This window comes from Haplochromis burtoni, unplaced genomic scaffold (assembly GCF_018398535.1).
Source record: "Haplochromis burtoni strain Fernald_Lab_line unplaced genomic scaffold, NCSU_Asbu1 Contig_48, whole genome shotgun sequence".
Taxonomy (NCBI): Eukaryota; Metazoa; Chordata; class Actinopteri; order Cichliformes; family Cichlidae; genus Haplochromis; species Haplochromis burtoni.
The window spans coordinates 778,314-794,800 of record NW_024582409.1 but is presented as its reverse complement, the minus strand read 5'-3'; positions in this window follow the sequence as shown (position 1 = coordinate 794,800).

The following is a 16,487-nucleotide window of genomic DNA, read 5'->3' as shown; positions in this document are numbered from 1 at the left end:
ATTTTCTGTTTTTTTTAAAGTACACCTTTAAAGAAGTTTTAGAAATGTCTGCATGAAAATAATTAATAACAATTATGTTCAGTTGAAAGTGTGGAAATGAGACATAAAGCCATCTTTTCAGTTCAAGTTTCCTCTGTGTTACGAGAACACTTGATTGGACAGGCATGATCTATGAGCCAGATGCTACTAAGCCTTGGTGAAGCTGACCAGCATCTCCAAATATATGACGGTTTTATGGTTTAGACAATGTCTGTCATTAACTTTACTGTAGTATGTGAGGAAAATATAGCCCCAATAAAAAAGGGTAATGTTTTACTGACACTATTAATGATGAGTTTTTATGAGTGGTCCATAGTTCAAATTCAAGAGCCAGTCCATGTTTGGCTTCTTCTGTCCTGCTGCAGCCTATGTATGCTTTCAGACACTTGATCAGTTTCTTTGTGCATTACAACACAGATTTTTTTCTATGGGGGAAAATCAGTCTACAGTAAATTATGGGAAAAAAAATCTGACGTTACTGAGAGTGGTCCTGCTTTTTTTGGAACTACATAAATAAAGGTTGTCTATGCTGGAACCTCTATTGCAAAGGTCTTGCTGTGTGTGAACATATAAAAATCATCTTCTGCTTTGGTAACTGGGCCCCGTTGGACTATTTCAGCGTGGTAATGGTGCTGCTCACAATAAAGGTCAATACATTTTCTGGTTGCAGCAGATGCCTGTTTAGCAAGATGAGTGTGAATCCTGCCCCGTCCACCACCGTTGAAGTAGAGCAGATGGTCTTTAACACTGTCCAAATGCCATGCTTTTATTTTTTAAATACATTTTTCCTGTTTGTATTGGAGCAAACAAGAAGCACGATGCAACACACATTAGAAGAAATCATTCTGCACTACAGGAAAAACAACAACAGCATACCGGAATCTGTCTTTACTTATCTGTACTTGTTGCATTCATAGACTGATAGTCCTTAAATCAAATTTCTATTTTATTAAATCTATCACTGTATAGTATATTTCCACAGTATGGTTAGGGATTGGTATAAATAGCAGAGAATTTGTTAAACTCATGTTAGTCCCTTATACCTACTGTGAAAAGTAATACATACTGAGTTTATATGCAAGAGTACATTTTTGACATATTTGTACTTTAACCTACTACCATATTACACTTCTACTGTAATCAGTGCTTAATAATACAGAATATGATGAGCTTATTCAGCAGATAAAATTCGCTTGACCTATGCAACAATAAAATGGCAACATTCTCTTATCACCGAGACATAAATGTTTCAGTCTCAGTGATAAGAGATCCATTTTACAACAGCCGTTTTGCAAGCTAGTGTTAGTAACTGATATCAGTGAAAGGTTCAGCTCTATTTAGGTATACAGTGTTTACCCCTTTCAAATAAAAAACGGCTTTTGAGTAATCCATGTCAAGTGTGCCATTGCTTCTTAATTGCAAGCTACTGATCTGGATACTGCTCACAAGAGCATTTAAAGTCTCAGCAGGAGCAAGGATTTACAGAATGAGAAGAATCATGATGTGTTTACGTGTCATTTTTAAGAGTTACTGACTGGGGAAGAAATGCATGGTTGTAAATGAGAAGTTCAGTAGTTCTTGTGTTATTTAGAACATCTTAATAGCATGCACGCAGTTGATATGTGGCTTTCACCACTTAAAGTATTTAGAATGTAACTTGGTACTTAGAGAAACTGTTGCTTTTTGTGTTACTTTTTCAGCTTAATTATGTCTTTGCTGGAGATGCTGTACAAGCAACTATTGCTGCAAGGCTGATAAATTATGCCATAATTTTATAACTACATGTGAGACCTGCAAGGGCAGCGGGGCATGATCTGAGTGTAGTGGGTTAGTGAGACTAAACAGAACAGTATCGGCCGCTCACAGATGTGGTGTGATGGATGCTCTGTGTACACTTCCTCGCCCTCGCTTCAGGACAGTGTGTTTGTTTGGTTGTTGATCACACCCCTCAGTCTTTGTACCTAACTGCCCCGCGACACAAAGATATATCACAAGTCCCACACACTGCTATCCGTCATGGGCACTTCCAGTCTCTGTGCTTACTGTGGCTGCTTTTTGTTTTCATGCCATTTCAAGAAACAAGCCAGCGAAAACCTGCAGCTTTTGTTTTATCACTGTAGTTTGGGGTCTTTAATGCAGCAATAGGCCAGGCTGTCAGTCCACTGCTAGAAAAAAGAGATTTAAATGCAATTATCAGCTAATTTACATCAAATAAAGTAAAAAATGAATAAAAGTATTAGTTAATGACACCAATAAAAAAGTCTTGGTTTTCCCTGATTTACCATACAACAGTACAGCACTGGCCTCGATTGTAATTTAGCCTCTGACAAATGAGTGATATAATGATCTGCTGAAATAGAGGGGGATGACATCCTCGTCTGGGCTAAAAGACAGCACTTACTGTAGAACCACAATGAAATAATTAATACAGGTTTTATACCCATTTTTACACCTCCAAATTATGGTTTGCCATATATCTAAGGAGCGGCCGAGCAGAACAACGTCAGCAGAAATTTAATGTACAATAAATCTTGAGTGAGGGAGGGGCCAGCGGTTGCAAATCATATGTGAGGTGAGGGATGACATGACTGTAACCTTTTGCCCTTTGTTCTCATCTGGTGGCACAGAATATGGGAGCACACATCGTACACAAAACCTCTCTTGCGGCGTGTAATATTACACTGTACAGCTGACCTTTGTCTCACTTTAATTTGATCTTATCAACAGGATATACGCATGGATTGTGCTTTTATTTCAATCATATGGCAAGGGATCTAACAGTAGGTGGCACCATATCATAATGCTTCACACAATGCATCACACACGCGCACATGCACACAAACACCCAAAGCCTGAGGAAAATGAGTTACTTTTTACTAGGCTATAATGACACCACATTTGCTCAACTGAATTTTCTCAGCGCAAATAGTCCCACCAACTAGAATATAACCTCTCAAATGATGGCCATGTTGAGTCTGGTTAGTTTTTTTCAGTGTCCTCTAGATGGCGCCATGGTCCATGAAAAGAAGAGCCTTTTATTTTCAAATCATATCACCTTGTAAATGTCAAACAATATTCCTCGATACTAAATTACTATTTTCCCCTTGTGTCACATGTCTGGGTGCTTGATCATCCGCAATAATCTTAACGCCTTAATTATTGCTGTGTGTTTCTATTTGTTTGCATAATTAATGTAATTATGGAGAACACATTTTTATTATTCACCTATTAGCTGTTGCACAGCGAAAGCATACTTTAGGGAGACTGTGGCAAAATGATTCATTTAGAGCACCGCTCACTATCTTTTAGCAGATTTACAGGGGATAATATATTGCAATTGGATTTGCTTCATTTTTTCTTAGCCACGGAAGTCATATGGGTTTGCCTCGCCTTATCATTTATCACTGAAATTTTGTTATGAACTCTAATGTTCTCCACAAATGCTACCTCCCACTGCTGTTGGTGCCTGAGGCGTTACGGTTGACCTTGTCCTGAGAAATCGTAGACTTGGCTCCATGACTCCATTAGGGAAGCCTGCCTGCCATAACCTGGGTTTGGGCAGACGGACATACGCAAGTGGAAACTGTGAGGAAATGGACATTCAGAGCAGGGAAACCAGGGAGTCAATTTAGTCACCGTCTACTACCTTTTCGCATGCAAGTACAAAGCAAATCTCACACGTTGGTGTTGACTAGAATCTCTCTCTAAGGAATTCAGGGACAGAACAATTCCTAGCATCTGTTTCCTGTTCACTTGCATGGAGGAAACTGGGTGTAAATCAAACCAAATATAAATAGAATCAGCATTCAATTTACAGGAGGTAAAGTTGGTGACTAGTGGCCTTGGATTTTAGTTCTTTCTGTCACTGATATGTATCTGCCCCTGCTGTCGAAGATGAAAGAAGACACTTTGCTCACTTCGATCCAACACAAGGCATAAATCTGCCTTCTGAACAAATAATATCCAGATAGACCCTCAGCCAATATTCTATGAGCATTAAGATATGATTTAATATTCAGAGAGTATTTATTGATCCGTTTTTAACTCTTCAGTTCTTCTCTGCAGTTCATAAAAACAAAATCTGTTAATAGATCATTTATTACAGGAATTGACATGGGAATTAAAGAATACTGTTTATGGAAAAACATGAGTAGCCAGTGGAGTATTTTGCTAGATATGAATTCTGCAACACTTGTCAAGAGTGAAAATGATAAATGGTTAAAATTGGTAGGTTTGTTATGTAGAGTCGTACACATTAATTCTTTGGCTTCTATACTCTGTGAGATATGTACATGCAAAAACAGGAATGAAAACATACGCAGTGATGTCTTGGTATAAAAAATAGCATGAGTCATGAAGTCATGTGATTTCTCTACTGTTTTGTGTTACACACATCATCTTTATTTTTTGGGGTTTAGGGTTTTTACAACTATCACTAAAAAGCATTTTCTGCAAGTATCAAGGCTGAATCTCACCCTAGTTAAGTTTTGCTTGAACCATTTAAGGGCTAAAATACATTTTCATGTTGCTATGAGCATGAGCAGTACACTAACTTTGCTATTTCATATTTACTGACTTTTCCAGTTTGATACCTTGGGACCATTACAGTCTGCATTGATACTGTCAGACAGGCCTAACAAAGGCTTTTTAAATTGTGGGTTTTCTCCAAATGCTCTGTGGGAGCAATAAATTGTGCAAGACTGTTGCCTTTGCCAATCCTGTTTAAATGAAGAATGGACTGATAGGATTCAAGGTATTTCTCTGAAGGTCAGGACAGAAAATATAGATTGATCCAAGAATGTGAGAGTTTTTGAGTTGTTCAATCCTATTCCTTTTAGTGAAAAAACAAGTCACAAAGTGATTATACTAGGAAACAGTCCATTGCATTGGCCTATTGATGTCCAGAGAAGAGGCGCAGATAGTGCGGTGCAATAAAAACCTTTATTTACAGCTCCTTAGCAGAGAGCAACAGAGGAGTGCTGTGTTTCCCTCTGGCACTAATTGACTGCCTGCAGCAGGAGAAACATAGACTCTCACCCCTCGCTGGCGCACTTCTCTCAGATGTAATAATAACCACTATGCTTTCTCTTAATGCACTTCCAAATTCATTGTCCTTTATAGCTACTGAAAAAGAGTATTCATTTTGATAACTCAGGGACTGTATAATAAAATGAAGATGTGGGCAGTGTGTCGTTCGGCGCTACCCTGCGTGACTTCTCACAGTTTAAATGGTATAAGCTCGCTGTGATCTGTGCAGCTCCAAGGCAGTTGTGTGCGGTCCATTTAGTGCATGCCCCTTTTCCCTGGGTGAGAAATAAAGGAGGGGACAGGTGCAGGAGGCGAGGGAAAAGCATATCTCTCTTCCCCTAATTCTTGTGTACGGGCAACAAACGACCGCAAAAGTGCTGCTTTCACAGTTTTCTGTGGCCCGACGTTGAGCTCCCTGCAGAACGAGACAAAGGAATGGCGGGATGATGAAGTCCCGAGCAGTGCAGGGCAGGTGTTTCCTCAGTCTCCTGGGAGCTGGGGAGTACACCTGCCCACTACTAACCCACTGTGATGGATCGATGAAGCAGTAACTGACTCAGCAACTTTAAGAGCTCTACCTGGGATTAGAGCTCAGAGGACCTGATTGAAACACACTGTCATCCCACAAACAATAACACACATCCATCTTGGAGGGCCAGCTCCTCTTCTCTCCCCTGTGCTTTGCTATCACTGAGAATGATTGTACTGTTGATGATGGGAGTTGCAGCGTGCTGGATGAGAGGGGGCAGCTAAATTTCAACAGACATGATGTCTAACGGCACCACTTGGATACAGTAAATAGTATTTGCAACGCTATGAAGCTGCTGAATTATGACCTTCACACATAGTGATTGAATATTGGTTTAGAGTACAGTGTGGCACACATGGATCCGCCCCCACAATATAGAAACCCAAATCAGCGCACACTTTCACATATACACTTGTATACATATAAACTTCACAAGCGGTACACAGATATGCAAACATAATGTATGTGCACTGCCGGCCAGATACACACATTTATGTAATGTTTTGAATTAGATGATACTCCACTTAAAGACGAATAACCATAAGGTCTCCATGGTCCCAGGAGTCGATGACTAATGTAGTATAATAGCGAGTGCTGGCACGGGTCATTTTGCAAGTCGACCCAAGCAAATCCTCCACGGTCTTTTATGCAGTTAGAGAAATGATTACTATCAATGTGTTTCAACACATTTTTAGGCTTTAAAGAAATCCATTTTGATCATATAATATCCACAATAACATGAGGTGGACCATAATATACAAACTCAACTAAGAGTGCATTTTATTAAAATATGTTACAAAAAAATATTGAAATGATAAACAGTACGATTTTCATATCCTTGTTTGTTTGGGAAAATGTGATACATTTTGTACTTATTTGATCAAATATCATGGGAATAATTATATTAGCAAGAATTGCCTTTATATTTGACCTATTTTAAGTACATTTTTAGAATGCAAGTGTTATTAAATGCAAAATTAAATTGCACAATTCTTGAAGTAAATCATGCTTGAAGATAAAATTTAAAGTGATTAAAAAAAACATTGCATGCAATGCTTAGACACAACTTTGGAGGGAGCCTTAAGCATGAAGTTGATACTCATCTGATCTAAAGACCCTTCATAAACTTTGCAATGTTCCTTTGTAATGTCGACATCATATTCAAAATACTTAATTTTGTACACTTACATGAAAATTTCCTGTTTTTCTTCATGCTTTTATTACAGTAAAATATTCAGAGCAAAGCCTGCTGATTCAGCAACTTTCTAGTTGCTTACCCTGCAAGGATTAAAATGCAGCAGCACTATTAAAATAATACTTTCCCTGGTGAACAACAGAGTAAATGCTTAGCGTAAGAGTGGATGTTTCATCTGCCGGTGCCATCAGAATATCTGGCTGCACTTTGCTGTAGCCAGCTACGCGTCCTTATCTTGTCCTGTTCTGCTTATCTGGCCTGTGTACAGAGTTGGGTCTGTAATGAGCGTCACGCCTCTACCTCACCCCGTGTGGATGGACCGGCCACTGTCCCACACATCTGTCCACACATGCAATGGGTGGGTGGGTGCGTGTAAGGCTTAATCATGCACACAAACACCTGCGTATCTCTCTCCACATGTATGTACAAAGCTGCGGCAGGGTGGTGTGGTCAAATGCCCAGGTGGCAATGACAGATTTAGAGGATGTTGTGGATGGAAGTGGACAGAGGCTGCCCTGTGGAGGATGTGTGTGACATCTAACATGCAGCGGTGGCGTGGAGTGATGACATCCTCTGTTTAATGACCAGAGTTAACACAGCTCATGTTAAAGTGAGCTGCCTGCCACAGAGAGCTGTAAATCTGCCTGCTATCACGGCTGCCCCACTAATACAGGAAGTATTATCTAATAAGTGCAACAAGGAGGACTAATTTCACTGGAGCTCATACCCCCCACGAGCAGTTTTCAAGTTTCTCGCTGTAGAGCGGCTAACCCAGTTAGAAACTTTCATCACTGGGAAGCAAGTTTGTGTACCGGGACAGGCACTGGCCAGACGTGTTTCTTCCTTTGAGTTGTCTTATGGTTAGGACAATAAAATCAGACATGGTGCCAGACAAATCCCAGATGTCTGGTTGTCCTGCCGGCAGCTGCCTTTGCTCTACCACATTCCTGGGGCATGCTGGAACTCTAAAGGACCTCTGTGTCAGTGCCCCCACTCTGGCCTGCCCTTCAGCCCTGATTTGTGGAGTGCTGGTGTCAAAGGGGACTACTTTGTAGATGGTGTGCTCTGCTTACCTGTTTCCCCACAGCAGAAGCAATAAATGCCACTCTATGACACTCTCTGGACTGTCTCACCCTGACCACTGTGATTCTGTATTGTAGAGACACAAATGCAGAGAATCAAAAGCGAAATAACTCGTCAGTACTTTTCTAACTAAAAAAGCTTATTTGTGCCCGGATTGTAAAAAGGTGGAGATAGCCACTTTCTTTGTGGATGTGGTGTCTGGCATTTATCTACAGCTGTAATGCAATTGTGTTTCAGAGTTTTCCTCCACTGAGCAGGGGGTAATTGCTGACTAGTCTTTTAACCTTATTAAATCATCCAGAGGCAGTGTTGGAGCGAAGATGGAGTTGATGATACTGCACCTCTCGTGCTTTTAGGAAAAGGAAAGATGCTGACTGCACTTCATCCAGGGGATTATACACTGAATTCAAGCAAAGCATACAGCTAATTAGAGGGAAAGGGAGGCACTGTGACAATCACCATGGGATGAACCTCGGGCTGTGATTTTTTTTTTACACCACTTTTCAATTTTTTTGTGCAAGTTAACTTGCTGGAGTCATTATTGTTACTGTTTCGGTTGTTATTTTTACTACACTGCATTGCATTTGTTGTCATTAAAATTTATACGATCCCTCATGCATAACAATTGTCAGCTTTTATTGCTATATATCCATCGACAGCTATTATTATATCACTGCATATGTGTGTTCATAAAAACACACATACACAGGTTTGATTGCTCGTGGCCATTTCTCAAAGCCTGACATTCACAATATGACTGCTGAAACTCCAAAGAGGTTTCGGTCTGAGCTTAATTAGATCCTGTGGAGCTAAATCAAATCAGTCTAAACGAGAGCAGAGAGACAAACCCTCCCTATCCAAGCGTGTGTCTGTTGTATACTCTGTGTGATTGCTATCTCAACAGGACTTTGTTTGGAGGATGAGGCAGGGTTCCTTCAAAGCAAAACCACCTCTCTGTCTTTTCTTGTTCACTTCTTCGCCCTCTTCTCCCACCTCTCATGCATCTTTTTCAGTAGTCAAGGAAAGAGCAAGTGCGAAGGAGGGAGAGTTTTCGCCTCTCACTCCTCCCCCTGCTCACACTGCTTAACCTTGACAAGTCAATATGATACAGACGCAATTTGCTTATCTCCTCCTGACATTACCACTGTTCTCCCTGCTGCAGGGGCATAGGGTCTGCTCCATTAGCATAGCTTACAAACACATCACTCTCTCTCCCTGAGGCACCCAGTGCTCATTTACCTATAGCCATACTGTATATGATATCTGAAAAGGCTTAGAAATATCTTCTTGTACCCTGTGTGTTTTCTAATTATGGCTTTAATTGAAATACATTATATTTTTGACAGTTAAACAAACTCTGTGACCAACTAAGGTGACAAAGTCTTGCACATCAGTTTCTGTCTCACTTACGATCGCCTTGCCACTGGTCTCCAGAGTGCAAATGTGATGTGCAGATATATACGTATGTGTCAGGCTGGTGAACTGAGGCTCTCAGCATCTGGCGGCTGCTCCCTGGCTAGAGAAACAGTCAGCTTCCTGGTCTCCAGCTGCAGGGTGGCTCTAACCCAGGTCCATTAGTCACCAGACCCTGGACACCTCTCGCTTATCCCACCACATAAGGTGGCGTAATTGATACCCATCAGCCGCAGCTATAATCTCCTTGGTGGGAGGCAGGATGCACACCTCATGTTTGGTTAAGAAGGTGCTGAGCGGGGTCCAGGACTCTGGGTCTGTCTCTTTGCCATCACTCCACTTGAAGGTGAGATGATTTAGGGGCCTGGGAGAAAGTTAATTTCTCTTGATCATTGTGTGCAACCTGGAGCCTTAATGGCGGGCGTAATTAATTCTGCTGATGTTAATCACCAGGGCTGGTCCCCACAATTATCAGCCCTGTGCAGATGGGGCGCGGCGCAGACATGAAAAATTAGGAAAATGAATCTGTAATGGGGTGGCAGATCTAATCTGCGTGAGAGAAAACAAAGTTAGGAAGAGCAAAGAGCCCCAGCATTCCAGGTGAAAGCCACCAATACCGACAAACCTGTGTGGCAGAGCTGAAAAATGTTGCGTGTCCGAAGTGTTTTGTAATTACTGGGGCATTGAATTGTTCTATTGTTAATTCATCACTGCTGCAGAGGTTAAGTTCAACATCTCTTTCCTGGGCTGTGGGTTGGAAAGGAGGGGAAACAGTGGCGGTCACATGCTTCTGGAGTCACTGTAAGGTTAATCAGGTTCCACACTCAGTTGTGTGGGCTTTGCAATCAGCCTCCTTACTCAACACTGTATGTAAGCTAAAGAACAGGCATACATGAAGGGACATGCTCAAAAATACTGCCCTCAGTGAAAGTGCATGCACACACACACACACACACACACACACACACACACACACTCTCTCACACACACACACACACACACACACTGCTTGTATAAATTAGAATATATGAAGTTTCATAACTTACAAATTCTCCAAAACTAACATATTCTTTGATTTACTCATGATAAATTGATAGGATTGAAATTTATTTTGAACACACAAACACACACACAAAAAAAAAAAAAAACAACACACACACACACACACTTGATTGTTTCAATCATGGGCTCTACTGATGGAAGAATTACTAAAGCATTAGTGGTCAAAGGACAGATACTCCCAGAGGACGTTTCCTCTGCCAACGTCAAACAAAATTAAGCAAAATACAACTGATTAATTGAAATTGCAGCGAAGCCATTTTTCAAGCCCTTACTTGGCTCTGGCAGTTGGGCATGCCGTCATTCCTTTTTGGTCAGCTTAATTAGTCTTCTACCTATTTTGTCTTTAATAAGGCATGCCATAGGTTCTCAGAAAATCTAGGATGCTAGAATGAATCATTATTCATCATCACTGTTGTTAGAATCGCGAAAACCGAGTAATAGACTGAACTGCTGGCTATAATTTAGTTAAAGTGTATTATTAATGAGTTGAATAAGCAGATCTGTTACATTGTTGGTCCTCACACAATCACTGCTCTCGTGAAATATCAAACCAATTTAAATATCACACGTAATGGTAAGCTGGAAGAAGTCTATTGGACTACATTAGATTAGAATATTATTCTGATATTACACAAAATATTAAACACTTTTGTATTACACTTCATTCAACATCTTTTAAATGGTAAAACTGGTATGGTAAATATGTTTGCAGTACTGTGGCAAAGTCTTGAATCACCCCTCATTTCTTTATTATTTGCTATGTAAATTGGACACAGGTGCAGTCATTTATTGAAACGTGCAAACATACATGGGAATAGAGAATAAAAGTCAACAACAGAGCTCTAAAAGACTTAAAAGTCAATATTTACTTTGACCACCTTTATTCTTCAATACAGTGTGAAGCCTCTTAGAAAAGCTTCTAGTAATTTCTTGATGTAGTTTTCAGGAATAGCTCACCAGGCTTCCTGAGGGACATTCAAAGGCCTTCTTTGGATTTGGCTGCATTTTGTTCAATTCTCTGTTAAGATGATTGCACACTGCTCTTGGGGGGGCAATCCATGACTGATAGAGATCCTCTGTGTGCTTTTTCATCCAGGTATGCTTTTGATACATTTGCACTCTGTTTGTGATCATTGTCATACTGAAAAATGAAGCTGTTTCTAGTCAGATGCTTTCCAGATGATAGTTAGCTGTAGACATTTGGATTCGTCACTCCATTAGACCTGTTGCTGCTGTCTTTCAGTACAGTTCTTGTGCAATTTGTCATACCTAGGAATTTTCTCACTGTTTCCCTTCCTTAAGAGTGGCTTCTCAAACTGAAGAGGCAGATGCATCTCAGGTCCAGATTTTCATTGGACTTTTTCCTAATTCTCAAGGGCGTGACTTTCAAAAGACTGTTCCTCTGTAACTTTTTAGGCCTGTCACTTTTTTTGCCCTCCACTTGTAATAAATATTTGTGAATAATCTTGTTGCTGCAGAAATACTATTTTTGCCTGTCAGAGCCTGTGTTATCAGTGTCGGCATTTTTCGTTCAAGTAAAAAATGGAAATAAATGATGTATGTTTGCAACAGGCTGCTAGTAACAAAGTGCCTAAAGATACCATTTAAAATTGTTTTTTTGCTAAGTTGTCTGTTATATGTAGACACAATACAGATTAGTACCTTGTGTTAGGTGACTTTTTATGCTTTAATGATTCATAAGTCAGTGGTAAGTGGCTTTACAAACAAAAAAACGTTCCTTTGAAAATGGTAAGGTAAGATGACTGTACAGAAAATGAGTGAAAAACCAGCCAATGTCCAAAGCTGTGAAAGACCTGAAACTACTGCTCAAGACTACTACTTTAAAAATTACAAGAAATTCTGCCTCCTTGGAAACAAAACTTAAAAAATGGGAGGTGGCTCAAGACTTTTGAAAATTATTGCAGTTATAATTACAGCTGTGATCAATACAAACACATTGACGATACTGTATTACCCTTAAAGTTTTTTTCCCCCCCAATGTGCATCAAAAGTCAAAGGCTCATTTTCTTGTAATTACTCACAGGGGGGGAAATGCAATTCTTGAGGTGAACCTACACAAACAATAATAGATGGACCAGCTGGCTGTTCATTGTTCTGTGGTCAGACATTTCACAGCGGTGGTGACCAGGTGTTTTCACAGGGCACAGCCACACAGCATCACAGCAAGGGGAAGGACATGAAGAGCATTTAAAGGAGCCATGCAAAGGTCTCAGATCAAAGAGACGACACATAATGTATTGTGCCGCACTACCCAGACTGAAAACAATAACATGTTTTTGCGCAATCACTGGATAGCTTTTGCAAACTGGAAAACTTCCTGTCCTTGAAGCGCGGAGATAATTCCCTCACACGCATAGTTTTTCTGAAAGTGCATGCAGAATTCCTCTGTGAGGGCGCAGTGATGGAGATGAGTATAGTCATAATTCCAGAGGATTATATGCTAATGTAGTATTACCTGTTTGTGTGGGAAAATTGCATCGTGCTTATTAATGTGATGCCAGAGCTCAGAGAAGCTACTTGGCAGATGTCCTCATCGGCGCTCGGATGCCCTCCAAGGATTTACATTTTTATTACAACATGAGAGGAAAACCAAAATAATAAAACACCACAAATGCACACACCAAACATACGACTTGAAGGATTTAATTGAATGTATTCAAATGTGATTCATTGAACAATTACACTCTCATTCAGCAAGCACATAGTGCAATTGTTTTGCCTATACTGGGCTCTCCTCCCCTATTCTCACCCTCCTGCTAACACTCCCACTCCCTTTAAATTAGAAATCGGACTGGCCTTTGCAAGAGACACTGAGGGGGAATCAATACGTGCATTAATTACAGCAATTCATTACCCAAATAAACATGGGACTCAACCTTTGCTGGATACAAATTCGGGGGACGTTAAGTGTTTGGCTGGAGACAAAGGCCTGGAATCCCTATTGCATTAATCTGAGGGATCAAAGTCCGCTGAGTGCCAGGGCTTCTCCTGGGAGTGTCCAGCCTGGGATCAATCCCTGTGCACAAGCAGTGAGTTATGGCTACTGAATACAAAGGTGGTCATGTGACATGGCACGGACACTGCTCTGCTGCTGCCGTGGTGTGTTCTCTCTGTCTTTCTCTCTCGCTCTCTCTCTGGCACTTAATGGAAAGTCCTGCTGGCCCACAATGCAATAGGCAAGCAGGGCAGGCTCCTGTTCCCCAGATCACGAGCCTTCCTGCTTATTCTAAGGTTGGGTCTCTTGCATATAGGCCCTCAGAGACTCCTGAAGGCTCGTGGCAGAGGACGAAGGTAAAGGACATCCCTCTCCCTCACTGTCATCTCTACAGAGTGTGCCTATTTGTGAATTATATCTCCAATGGTGGCCATAATAAAACATGATAATGATGGATCACACCAATAAATTACTGTTGAGTGGATTGTTAGGTCAGATGTGGAAGTGTGTGTGTGAGCTGCTGCAAATGTTTGATAGCCCTGAGCACCCAGGAAACTATGAATACCCCTCCAGCAAGGTAAACACACACAGGCAAAAAAAGCAAACAATAGCAAGTACAAGCTGTGTGTCTTTAAATATTGAGGAACATGCAGTGTTTTTAAACAGCTGTTGCACAAGTCCTTAATCCTAAATTTACTATATGTAGCATGCAATATGTTTTTTTTTTAAACAAATTGCATACTGTAGTACTGCAGTTTTCACCTTTTATGCAAAGGGCACTCTTCAAAATTTCATCCCTGTTTGCGCACCTCTGCTAATTTTTAACCATAATCTTTTATAACTTCCAAAAAGTTTAGAACTTTTGAAAACAGAAAAGTTCCTGAAACCTTAGCCATGCTAATAAAGCATCTGAGTCTCAAAACATTCAGCAAAAAAAAAATATTGCATACCAATACTCCTGGAATACCTAGTAGATGATAACGAACTGCGAAAGACGCTTTTCTGGGTCAAGTCAAACTACAACAAATAACAATCCTCCAAAAAACAAAATACACCTAGAAACACAGGAATGGATCCTGTATGACGAGTGGAAAATATAATAATAATGCCAAGCAATTAAATAAGAGATAATGCAGCTCCTACAGGATTTTGAAGGATGAGTATTCCTCTGTAGCAGACTTCATGGGCTTGACCCTGCAACTGCACTGTGAACATCTGGGACTAAAATGTTACAGATGTAGTCTGTGTCTCTTTTTGCCATCATAAATATTGGCCCAGTTTATAAAAGCTTGGTGAGCTTTAATAATGAGCTCATGCCAGATGAACTCACAGGGCACAGAGTTTCGGGCTCATCTGACCTGCTTGTTTAATGTGGACTGACATTTTGTTGGCTTGAAAGTTTTCAGGAACCCTAAGAAGATATCTGACCTGACCTACTTTTCATCTACTCCATGTCTGCCCTCTCAACACACAACTTTAAGAACTCTGAGGTCATCTCTGTACTCTGTGTAGAGATTTTTCTTTGAGAAAGGCTGCTCCCGCTATAATTCATACAAATGCAATGTTGTGAATAATTAGTAGCCTTCATTTATAGTGAATATGTGAACACCGGTAAAGCTTTAAACCATTCACTTACAGCTTTCAACGCTTAAAAGCTAAAAGGTGATTAGTTTTTCATAAAAGTCCATTTGAGTTGGCCAACATCCAAAAGTGTTACTAATTAAAAATCAATCTGCGGGCCATTAGCGCGAAGGTGTGTCCCAAGGTTGTGTGTATCAGAGGATCATTTGTAATGAGGATAGCTTTGGATCTGGAGAACGGAGAGAAGAAGGGATGGGAGCGAGGCGAGGCACAGATCTGAGATAATCTGGGGACCTGCTGTTGCCCAACTTAACAATTGATACTATGTGTAAAGATGCTGAACTTGTAGTCTTCACTAATTGATCCACTTACCCTCATCGGGAGAAAGCAGAGAAATAAATGTGGGTGTTCATTGCATGCGAGAGACTCCATAGATAACTATTAAAGCTGGATTTGTTGCCCTGATTCTGATGGCTATGGAAGGGATTGCAGAGCAGGAAGGCATTTGTCTGCTTTAGCAGGAGTGCTGTTGGATGTTTATGTGATAAATGTTAGCTAACTCAGACCAGCACCTTGGGAGCAGCAACCTGGAGCCTAGGACTCTGGAACTTATTAAAGTTGCAGGGGTGTATTTCATAGCGGCTTTCTAAATTCTGCCCAATTACAGAGGTGTAGCTGCTACGGATGCCTAACATTTTGGCCCCTTACTCTAAAACATAAAACACCATCGCCTTTGTCAAAGCTGACATGATAACAGTGGAGTTTACAGTGATTATCTTAAAAGAAATATCCTAACAGAACCAATAATGCAAGGTTGTTGAGTTCTGCTTTTTTTTTAAATGTAATTTTATGTCAAATAAAAAGTGTCCTCTTTTGTATGTTGGTGGCCAATTTCTATAACCCCTACTATTCTTTATGGTAAAGCAGCAGCTAATGTGGCATAAAACTCTGCCCTCTAGATCATCTAGAGCAGTAAAAAGAAGCATTGACTGTATTACAGGAATAATTGTTGGAAGAACACTGAAGGTGTTGGTTAAACTGCTCTCACATTCATTCACTTGGTGCCTTGGGTTTTTTTTTAAGAGATGGCAATTACCAAGTATTGTTTATGGTTCAGTTCATATAAGTGACTAATAAACATTGTTACACTGTAAAGGTTTAAACATGTTTGATTAAATGAGAGGTTTACAAAGCTTCAGGGTTATAACAGATAATGTATTTTTAGGCTATTTAACTTATGATATATGGAGAGATACTGTACTAATGCAGGTAGCTTTAACTAATCTGACTAATACTAATACTAACCTCTGTTTTACAGCATTGCTTCACTTCATTGGGGCTTGATGGCATTCATTTATGCACAGCTCTCTTAAGATCTCACCACAACGTTTCAGTCAGGTTGAAGTCTGAACTATGATTGGTCCATTGCAGCACATTGATTCTTTTCTTTTTCTGTTGTAGATTTGCTTCTGTGCTTGAGATAATTGTCAAAAAGCTGACCTGCAAACACAATTTCTATTATAGAGGTAGTCATACTTTCTAATGATCAATTACTCCAGTGCATTTGATTAGCACCAGTGGGCCGCTACTTAGTTTTAACA